A 10043-nucleotide genomic window follows, 5' to 3' on the forward strand; every position below is an offset into this window, starting at 1 on the left:
CTAAACTTGCTTATTCCGTAACAACTAAATACAAAAACTTATTAAACCTAAATTCTAAAAATACATCTTCATGGTGCAATTTTACCCCTAACGTCTAAAATTACTCCTGGCTACTAGCGTTAGGGGTAAAATTACTCCTAACCAAAAACATTAGACGTATTTTTGTACCTTAATCCTACTAACTCTCGATCCTCATCATTTCGATCTCTCAATCCTACAACACTAACTCTTATAATAGGTTGAAAGGTAGGGGAAGATAAAAAAAATTACCTCACAAATAGATGAAGATGTATTTTTAGAATTTAGGTTTAATAAGTTTTTGTATTTAGTTGTTACGGAATAAGCAAGTTTAGAGAGCTGATGAGATATTTGCAAAGTTGAGGAAGCTAATAAATTTTTACGGACAAGTTTAGGGAGCCGATGATACGAAATAAGTAAATTTAGAGACCTGGTAAGATAATTATAAAATTTAGAGAACCAATCTGCTATTATGGACAAATTCAGAGAGCTGATAGCTGATAATGTAGTAGATTTTTTTAAGGGCTAATTACAAATCTAGCCCAATTAAGAGGGGCCTTTTACATATCTAACCCACTTTACTTCCATCTTACCAAATTAGACACCTTCAACCATTTTGGACAAAATTACCCTTAGTTCTATTCAATCATTGATCTTCTTCTTCTTCTTCTTCTTCTTCTTCTTCTTCTTCTTCTTCTTCTTCTTCGTTTCAACTTCTTCTTCGGTTCATCTTCTTCAATTTCTGATACCAATCATTATCGATTTTTGAGATTATTGACGTATTATGTTCAATTTCCCATAGAAATGGTATGTTTTTAGCTTATACGCTTGCTTTTCTCGTTGGTCTTGCCTCTTTCTTCATCTGTAATGGTATCGTTTCAATTTCCTCTATTTTCCAAAATTTTTCTCAATTTTCCTCCATTTCTGTCGCATTTCGTCACAAATGCGACAAGAGTTGTCGCATTTTGTCACAAATGCGACAAGAGTTGTCACATTCGTCGCAAATGTCGACAGCTCTTGTCGCATTTGTGACAAAATGCGACAACTCTTGTCGCATTTGTGACGAAATGCGATAAATTTCGTCACAAATGCGACAACAATGGAGGAAAATTGAGAAAATTTGTAGAAATAGAGGAAATTGAAACGATACCATTACAGATGAAGAAAGAGGCAAGACCAACGAGAAAAGCAAGCGTATAAGCTAAAAACATATCATTTTTACGGGAAATTGAACATAATACGTCAATAATCTCAAAAATCGATAATGATTGGTATCAGAAATTGAAGAAGAAGAAGAAGAAGAAGAAGTAGATCGATGATTGAATAAAACTAAGGGTAATTTTGTCCAAAATGGTTGAAAGTATCTAATTTGGTAAGATAGAAACAAAGTGAGTTAGATATGTAAAAGGCTCCTCTTAATTGGGCTAGATTTGTAATTAGCCTTTTTTTTTATTTATTTTTATTTTTACAGTGGTTGAATTAAGTTTCCTGGTGTGATTTTGGACCACTTAACTTTCATAAATACGATGTGAGGAATATTATGATTCCGACCATTAGGTGTTGCCAATTTGTCTTCCTTCAACTTGCTAAAAACAAGGTCTACAAACATTAATTAGATGTGATAACAGCCTTGAAAAACATATTTTTATGGGAAAAAAAACATTATTAGATTCCGATTTTATTTGGATACATTAAATTTAATTATTTATGTTTCATTAAGCCTTTGATGACTATAAAAAGTAAATTTGAATATAAAAGTTGGTTAACAGATTGTTATTCATTGTACATCCATTTTAAAATTTGTATTTTTTCCCTGTTTGAAAGCAGTTTTAGATGTGTCATGTGGCTATAGGAAAACTATAAAAATCTTAATCCAAACTGTAAAAAATATTTTTTTAATAAGGGATAATTACTAATCTGACCCAATCAAGGACCCCAATTTACATATCTAACCCTTCTCTTCTTCTTCTTCTTCTTCTTCTTCTTTTTCTTCTCCGTTTCAACTTCTTCTTCGGTTCATCTTCTTCAATTTCTGATACCAATCGATAGCGATTTTTGAGATTTTTGACATATTATGTTCAATTTCCCGTACAAATGGTATATTTTTAGCTTATACGCTTGCTTTTCTCGTTGGTTTTGACTCTTTCTTCATCTGTAATGGTATTGTTTCAATTTCCTCAATTTTCCATAATTTTTTTCCATTTTCCTCCATTGTTGTCGCATTTGTGACGAAATTGTCGCATTTCGTCACAAATGCGACAAGAATTGTCGCATTTCGTCGCAAATGCGACAAGAATTATCGCATTTGCTACGAAATGCGACGACTCTTGTCGCATTTGTGACGAAATGCGATAATTTCGTCACAAATGCGACAATAATGGAGAAAAATGGAAAAAAATTATGGAAAATAGAGGAAATTGAAACGATACCATTACTGATGAAGAAAGAGGCAAACCCAACGAGAAAAGCAAGCGTATAAGCTAAAAATATACCATTTGTACGGGAAATTGAACATAATATGTCAAAAATCGCTAACGATTGGTATCAAAAATTGAAGAAGATGAACCGAAGAAGAAGTTGAAATGGAGAAGAAGAAGAACAAGAAGAAGAAGAAGAAGATCGATCGATTGATCGAATAGACCTAAGGTTAGTTTTGTCCAAAATGGGTGAAAGTGTCTAATTTGGTAACTTTGAGGCAAGGTGGGCTAGATATGTAAATTGGGGTCCTTGATTGGGTCAGATTAGTAATTATCCCTTTTAATAATTTCAAATAAAAATGAAGTCAATAACGTATTTTTAACAGAATTAGATTATTACAACTTACTAATTTGGTCATCAAGGGCTTAATAAAACCAAAAATAAATGATCAGGGGCTTAATGTATCGAAATAAAGGATCAAGAGTTTAATGAACAAAAAAATGAAAGATCAGAGACCTAATGATGTTTTTTTTGCCTATTTTTACCTATAACATGACTATCATCGATCACTCGATATCTAAAGAGATAAAATTACATTTTTTTGCCACGTGATAATTTCAAGCAGTGGATTGATTCTAACGTTTAAAAAAAATGCAGATTTAACCATAACATATGAAATTATGTAAATTTAATCCTAACGTTTCCAAACTTACGTTATCAAAAATTTTAAAAAAAAAAAAACTGGTTTGACTGTTATTCCAAACAAATTGTCGATAAACTTAAACAGTTTCATACATATTTTGTTGATTATTTGTAACTGTATTAGTAACGCAGTAAATATTTAAGACATATTGATGAAATTTTTTGTGATTAACTTGTATATAGCAGACTTAGTTGTTAGCATTTTAACAAGCTTTTTATAACCGTGTTAGTGGCACATTAAATATCTTAGACGTAATTGATGTTTGAAATGTCCGATGTAATAGTTAAATAACAGTGAAACCGGTTTTTTCAAATTTTCAGTAATGTAGGGATAAAATTGACACTGCTTGGAAACGTTATTGGATTCGAACTATTTCGTATATTAGAGCCAAATTTGAACTTTAATTTTTTTTACAGTTATGTGGCTATTATGTCATATGTAAGAGTTGATTATTTTCAAAGTGGCTTTTACATTCGAATGCGAAATGACTTTATTGTAGTAAAATAAAAGTTCAATTCTTTTATTAAAACAAAATAATAAGTCTGTAAATTTTTTAAAATAAATTTCAAAATTTTAATGACTATTAATAGATACGCTTTCAAAAGTGTTACGAGATTGTCCAACGAGCACCAAAATTTGGAAAGAAATCATCCCGAGGCAGTGGTGGAGTGCCTTTTTCGCGGTTGATCAGGTAAATTGGTTTCGGAATTGTTTTGAGAGGCCGGACGGAGCCTTTGGCCTTAGCAACTGGAAGGAAGTGTTCTTGGTAGCTACGGCTACGCTGTGGGAGTGGCGGAACAAAAGGCTCTTTCAACCTGATTTTTCTATTCCTACGATGTGGGGGGGGGGGGGGGGGGGGGGGGGGCGAACTGATTTACAGGAAAATAATGGAAAACGAAAGGTGTTGGCACGCTCTCAACGTTAACAAAGGTAGTAGACCCTTGTATGAGCGATGGCTCTGCTGGCGCAGACCCCGGGGTAGTTTTGGAAATTAAACACCGATGGTTCGCGACAGGGAGAAGCGAGTCTTATTTCTGCTGGTGGTATTCTTACCGGCCTCCGTGTAGCTCTTGAGAAAGGCGCGCGTCTGCTCGAAGTTGAGTCGGATTGTGCGGAAGTTGTGTGTTTTATAAATAACCCTTGTCCCCCTCATCATCCTGCTTGTGCGCTGATACGGCAAGTCCAGTGTCTTTTGGACAAATTTGAGGTGGTGAAGATCTCCCACGTCTTTCGCGAGATGAATAGATGCGCTGATTTCCTTGCTAATAGGGCTGCTAGTTACGAGATTGGTGTTACTAGTATTCTTCATCCCCTGTCGGACATGGCTCAGTTACTTTCTGAAGATTATCAGGGAATTGCGTTCCTCCGTTTATTAGCTATCTAGTGTAGCCTTTCTGGTTTTTTTTGTGTTGTTTTTCTGTTCCTTTCTAACCCAAAAAAAAAGTGTTAGCTGATTGAAACATTTTGTAATTAAAAATTTATGATATTTCTGTACACACGTTTAATTAGTTTTATTAGCTGTCTCTTATTATTGCATTGAAAACAATGTAATGATGTGTTCATCCATTTGCATAGATTTAAAGGGACAACCTGACCGAAATAGTATTAATAGAAACACAAAACAATACTATTATTTCCAACTATTCTAAAAACATACTTGGCCGAAATAGTATATTTTTCATAATAGGGTTAATTACAAATAGACCAGTCTATAGGCCGAGTTGGGCAGGATTCGAGCCGGACCAGACGGCTTTTGTGTAAAAGTGCTCGTCCCAAGCCAAGCCCAGCTCAGTATTAATTTAGGCGAGCTCGGGTCGGGCTGGGCTCGGTCTTAAAAATCAAATCCCAAGCCCAACCCATATAAGCCCACCTAAAAAAATATATAATTTTTAATTATAAAAAATCAAATTTATACTTAAAATAAATATTTAATTATAAATATGTAAATTTTTTAATTAATATTAATAAGGCGGGTCGGGCTGGGCCGGCCCATGATATTTTCATATGTCCCAAGCCCGCCCAAAAAATAGGCGGGTTTAGCGGACCTAGGCTGGGTTGAGCCTAAGAGTAAATTTCATTGTCCAAGCCCGGCCCAGGGGACACGGGCCTGGGCGGGCCGGTCGGGTACCCGGACCCGTGGACAGATCTAATTATAAATAACTACATTGTGGTTTGATGGATACCTATAATAAATTTTTTACAGACACGATTTTATGGTTCTCACCCTTATCAAAATCAAAGTAAATGGATGGAATCTGTTAACTAGGTGATGTGATATGTGAGTATTTTGGAAAAAAACGATTTTTTGACCTTTTTTTTTTTTACTTTTCTTTCTCTCTCTCATTCTTCTTCTTCCTTTTTTCTTCTTTAGATAAATATACACTTCTTGAAAAATTATAGAGACAAATTTTGATCTTATCTCTTATATTATCTCGTTAGGTACAATATGCAAATACAAAGCAACACATCTATTTACCGTTAATTAAACTAATTAAACATGGACATGTCTGACTCCAGGGGGAGCTGACATAGGAGACCGCCTAAGGCCTCCTATTTAAGAGTCCTCCAATCTAAAAATTATTTCAATTACAATGCAATAATTATTTAAATCAAAATTATTTAAAAAATATCTCTATAAATAATTAGTATTTTGTAACTGTAAGCAAATATTTCTCAATCATAACCAATTACATTTGTATATATTATTGGAGTAAATTTCAGAAAGAAACTATATGAATGAGAATCAAACAGACACTAAAAAAACTCAATTCAGTGCGGTAACCAATGCAATGATTGGTGATATTCCAAAGTTGTGTTCTATATATTAAGAAATAGTTTAATGGAATATTAATTCAGGCTTATGATTATTGAGGAGAAAGGATTTAGTCTCCATATACAAAACAACACAATTTTAAGGTTTAATACCTTCTGAGTTCCCCAAGTTGTTTCAATACTGCAACCAACCTTCTGAATTTAGACTTGTGATAACTAACCCATTCAACTTGTTTATTTGGAACAAATAACCCCTTACGTTGTTCAATTGGAACAAATAAATCCTCAAGTTGCTTATTTGGAACAAATAACCCCTAAACCCAAAAAACATTCACCATAATATTATATCAGAAATAAAAGATTTCCAAAATATCGGTTGTTACATCTAACTAATATATTGATACATTAACTAAAGGGGAAAAACTCTCGAAATCACAAATATTAACCTATTTGAGTGGTTATTTGTTCTAAATAAGCAAGTTTAGGAGGTTAGTTATCACAAGTCTAAGTTCAGAAGGTCAGTTGCAGTATTGGAACAACTTGGGAGGGTTGAGAAGGTATTAAGCCTTTTTTTAGCAACTACATGATTACCATTTGACATATTGACTTTTATATCCGACACATGAATAACATTGATAGCGATATGATCTGTTGCTTATAAATCCACCACTCAATCAGTAGCACACATAGTTGTACAATTAAAAACATAGTGATTTCGTAAAATCTATGAATTATCCGCATTACCAAAGTCACACCGTAATATCGGACCAACCTGAATAGAAAAAGAATTAATAAAAGACTCATGTTGTCGTGCTTTTTTGTTGCAATTGATGTTGTTTCATATGTCCAATCTCAAAATGTTGTAAGATACGCATCGATTTGTTATACTACTTCGTGGATATAAGAACTTTGGAATCTTACAATGGTATATCAAGATTTCCTTGTTTATAAACCACATTAGCATCAAATTTTTTTTTTATTGTTCGATGGACTTGAAATTGGGTGAAAACCCATGTCTCTTGTAACACTGATTCACGGTATGTGAATCTTTTCCACAATAACTACACTTCTTGAGATGTGAATTGCTAGAATTCTTGTTTGGTTGACTAGATTGAGTAAAATCAATAGTACGTAGTACCAATGGGACAAAAAAGATTTAACTCAATTCGTTCACGAATATGCTTTTTATGTTGAACAACCATGTTAAAAACCTTATATACACTCGGCAGTGAATCCATCATAAGGATTTGTGTTTTGATCGTGCCAAAATTCTCATTCAAACCGCGCAAGAATTTGATCATGCTAATATTCTCCTTAACTCTCTTAATGGCAGAGCATGTATTAGAACTATTGGGAGTACAATTGCAACTCTTTATAGGCTTGAAATTAACTAACTCGAACTTGTAATTTAGTAAAGTAATCAGTAATAGTTATACGACATTGCATCAAACAAGCAATTTCATCTTGCAATTCGACTATATGTAAATGATATGATTGAGAAAAACATGATCTTTCAAATTATGCCAAACTTGAGAAGCACTCTCGAAAGGTGATACTCTATGAAATTGAAGGTGATACAAAGTGATTCGACCAAGATAAAACAAGTTGATTGCAGTGATTCAAAGCTAATTGATTTGATTTTTCTATGCTAGATTGCTACAAAGAACCATCAACAAACCTCAACTTGTTCTTCACAATTAAAGATTACTTGATTTCTCTTACCCATAAATGATAATCCTTGCTTCCGGTTAAGACTTATGAAACCAAAAATTGACTAGTATTCTCACTTGGATATACATAGTAGAACCTAGCTGAATTTGTTGATTGATCAATATATGGTTGGAGCATTCAGAGTCACTATTGATAAAAAGAATCGAACTAGAACTTTCTGATTGAAGAAAAAAAATATGAAATTGGACCTTTAATAAAGAAAGAATAATTGAAAATAAGAAATCAAAATGAATCTTGAATGATCATCGAAAGCTCTGTTTCTGCTCTCATACCATATCTAACTTGTTCAAGAACATAGATTTCCATTAGACTTAAGATTACACTATTTTTTATATAGAGAGGCTAAAATTCGCCCCCTAGTAACCACAAAGCTAAATTTGCACCTTATCTCTAATGTAAGAGAAATGTATAAAACTAAACCATGTGATTTGACCGATTTGCAAAAATAGCCGTCGTGGTCCTTTGTGAAATTTGCAGTTAACGGATACGTGAGTCAATTTTTTGGCCAAACAATACTTATAGTTTAGTTAATTTGTAAAGTCAGCCATTGTATTTTGGGTAATTTGCAAAGTCAGTATTTTTAATTGCTCCAAATTGCTCCATTTTGGAAGAAATAGTCACGATAATAATTTTTAACAGGATGATTGAATTTATAAATGGCACACAAAGTTATTTTGTACTTTTTTTCTAATTTAAATAGATATTAATTTCTGAATTTGATGTTTGTCCTTGATCTAAAATTAAGGTCCTAAAACCGCAAGGTATATTCTTATATTGCCGCAAGAATATGAAATAGGTGATGGGCAAGTTCATTAAATTGGATTTGGAAAGACATATTATTAGAAAAGACAAAATAATTAAGAAAATAGTGGATTTAAATAAATAAAAAATCCTTTTATATATACTTTCATTCCACGTACATAAAAGGAAAAAAAACATTGTTGCATGTTAAGGATCCGTTTGGTTGCTCATTTTCATATTCATGTTTACCTTTCATCTTAAAAGAGAGAGTTTTAGGTATTTGGTTAGTGACATCCTGTTTGCCTTTTAAATCTGAAAAGCAGTATAAGGTGTGATGCGGACATCCTAACTGAGATCACTGATCACAGGCGCTCTGGCGAATCCCCAGACATCAGACCCACGGAGGTTATACCTAGGAGGGCGGATCCCCAAGACAAGCAAGTTGGGCGAATCTAGGAGTACGCAAGGAGGCGTATCAACATCTACCCTGGGCGGATCTCTAGGCTTACTTCCTCCCGAAGTAATTCACCAACAACCCTGACAATCCGTACCTGTACCAATGTACTATTTGTCGGGGCGTATCACCTATTTTACCCTTTTAGGGATAGCCTTATTGTAACCCTAGTAGGGGTAATCCTTGTCTTTGTTATCATTAAGGTGAAGTATTTAAACCCTCATTTTGTAAGAATGACGGCAACTTTATCAATCAAACATTATTCTCTTTGAGAACCGAGGTTTACACCTTGTTATTGGGATTCACTCCTTCTAGTTTAGCTAGAGAAGAAACTCTTTGTTGGTTTACGATTAAAACCTCCATTTATCGCTTTCAATCTGTATCAGTTGGTATCAGAGCCGATCGTTTCCTGACCCGAAACTTCTTTTGGCAATGGTTCAACCCCGACAACCGCAAGATTCCATGGAAACCAGTGACCGGAGGTATGAGGAGCTGAGGGAGCACCTCACGGAGCAGATCCAGGCCAGCCATGAGCGGCAGAGGCAAACCGACCAACGGTTCCTGGAGCTGGCTACCTCCCTAGAAAACTTCAAACTGGAGGTTCGGGCTCTAATCCGAACAAACGCGGGAGGATCAACCCAGAGAAAGGAAGGAGTCCCTGAACAACAGCTTCCACAAATGGATCCTAGGGATCCTGAGGTAAGAAGACCCAACTTTGTCCTTGTGCATAACGCTGATAGTGATAGTGATGACTTTGAGGGTATCGGGAATGATGATACCGTTAGAACTATGAGGGATGTTGGGCCTGTTGATAACCGACGTGTGGAGGTTGCTAGAATATATCCAGGTCTAGGAAACTTTGATAGAGATGATGCCTTTAAGCTAAAAATAGACTTACCGTCTTTTGGAGCCGAACTGGATATAGAGGGATTCTTAGACTGGTTATCGGAGGTGGAACGTTTCTTTGAGTATGCTGGGATTCCTGATGAGAGGAAGGTGAGGCTGGTGGCGTATCGCCTGAAGGGTGGTGCATCGGTTTGGTGGGATCAGATGAGGGAAGAACGAAGAAGAGGGGGCAGAGATCCGATTAGATCTTGGCTACGGATGAAGGCGATGTTGAGGGAGCGGTTCTTACCGCCAGATTATGAGCAGTATATTTACAGCTCCTACAGGGGATGCTCTCAAGGGACCCGAAGTGTCCATGAG

This window comes from Euphorbia lathyris, chromosome 2 (genome assembly GCF_963576675.1).
Source record: "Euphorbia lathyris chromosome 2, ddEupLath1.1, whole genome shotgun sequence".
Taxonomy (NCBI): Eukaryota; Viridiplantae; Streptophyta; class Magnoliopsida; order Malpighiales; family Euphorbiaceae; genus Euphorbia; species Euphorbia lathyris.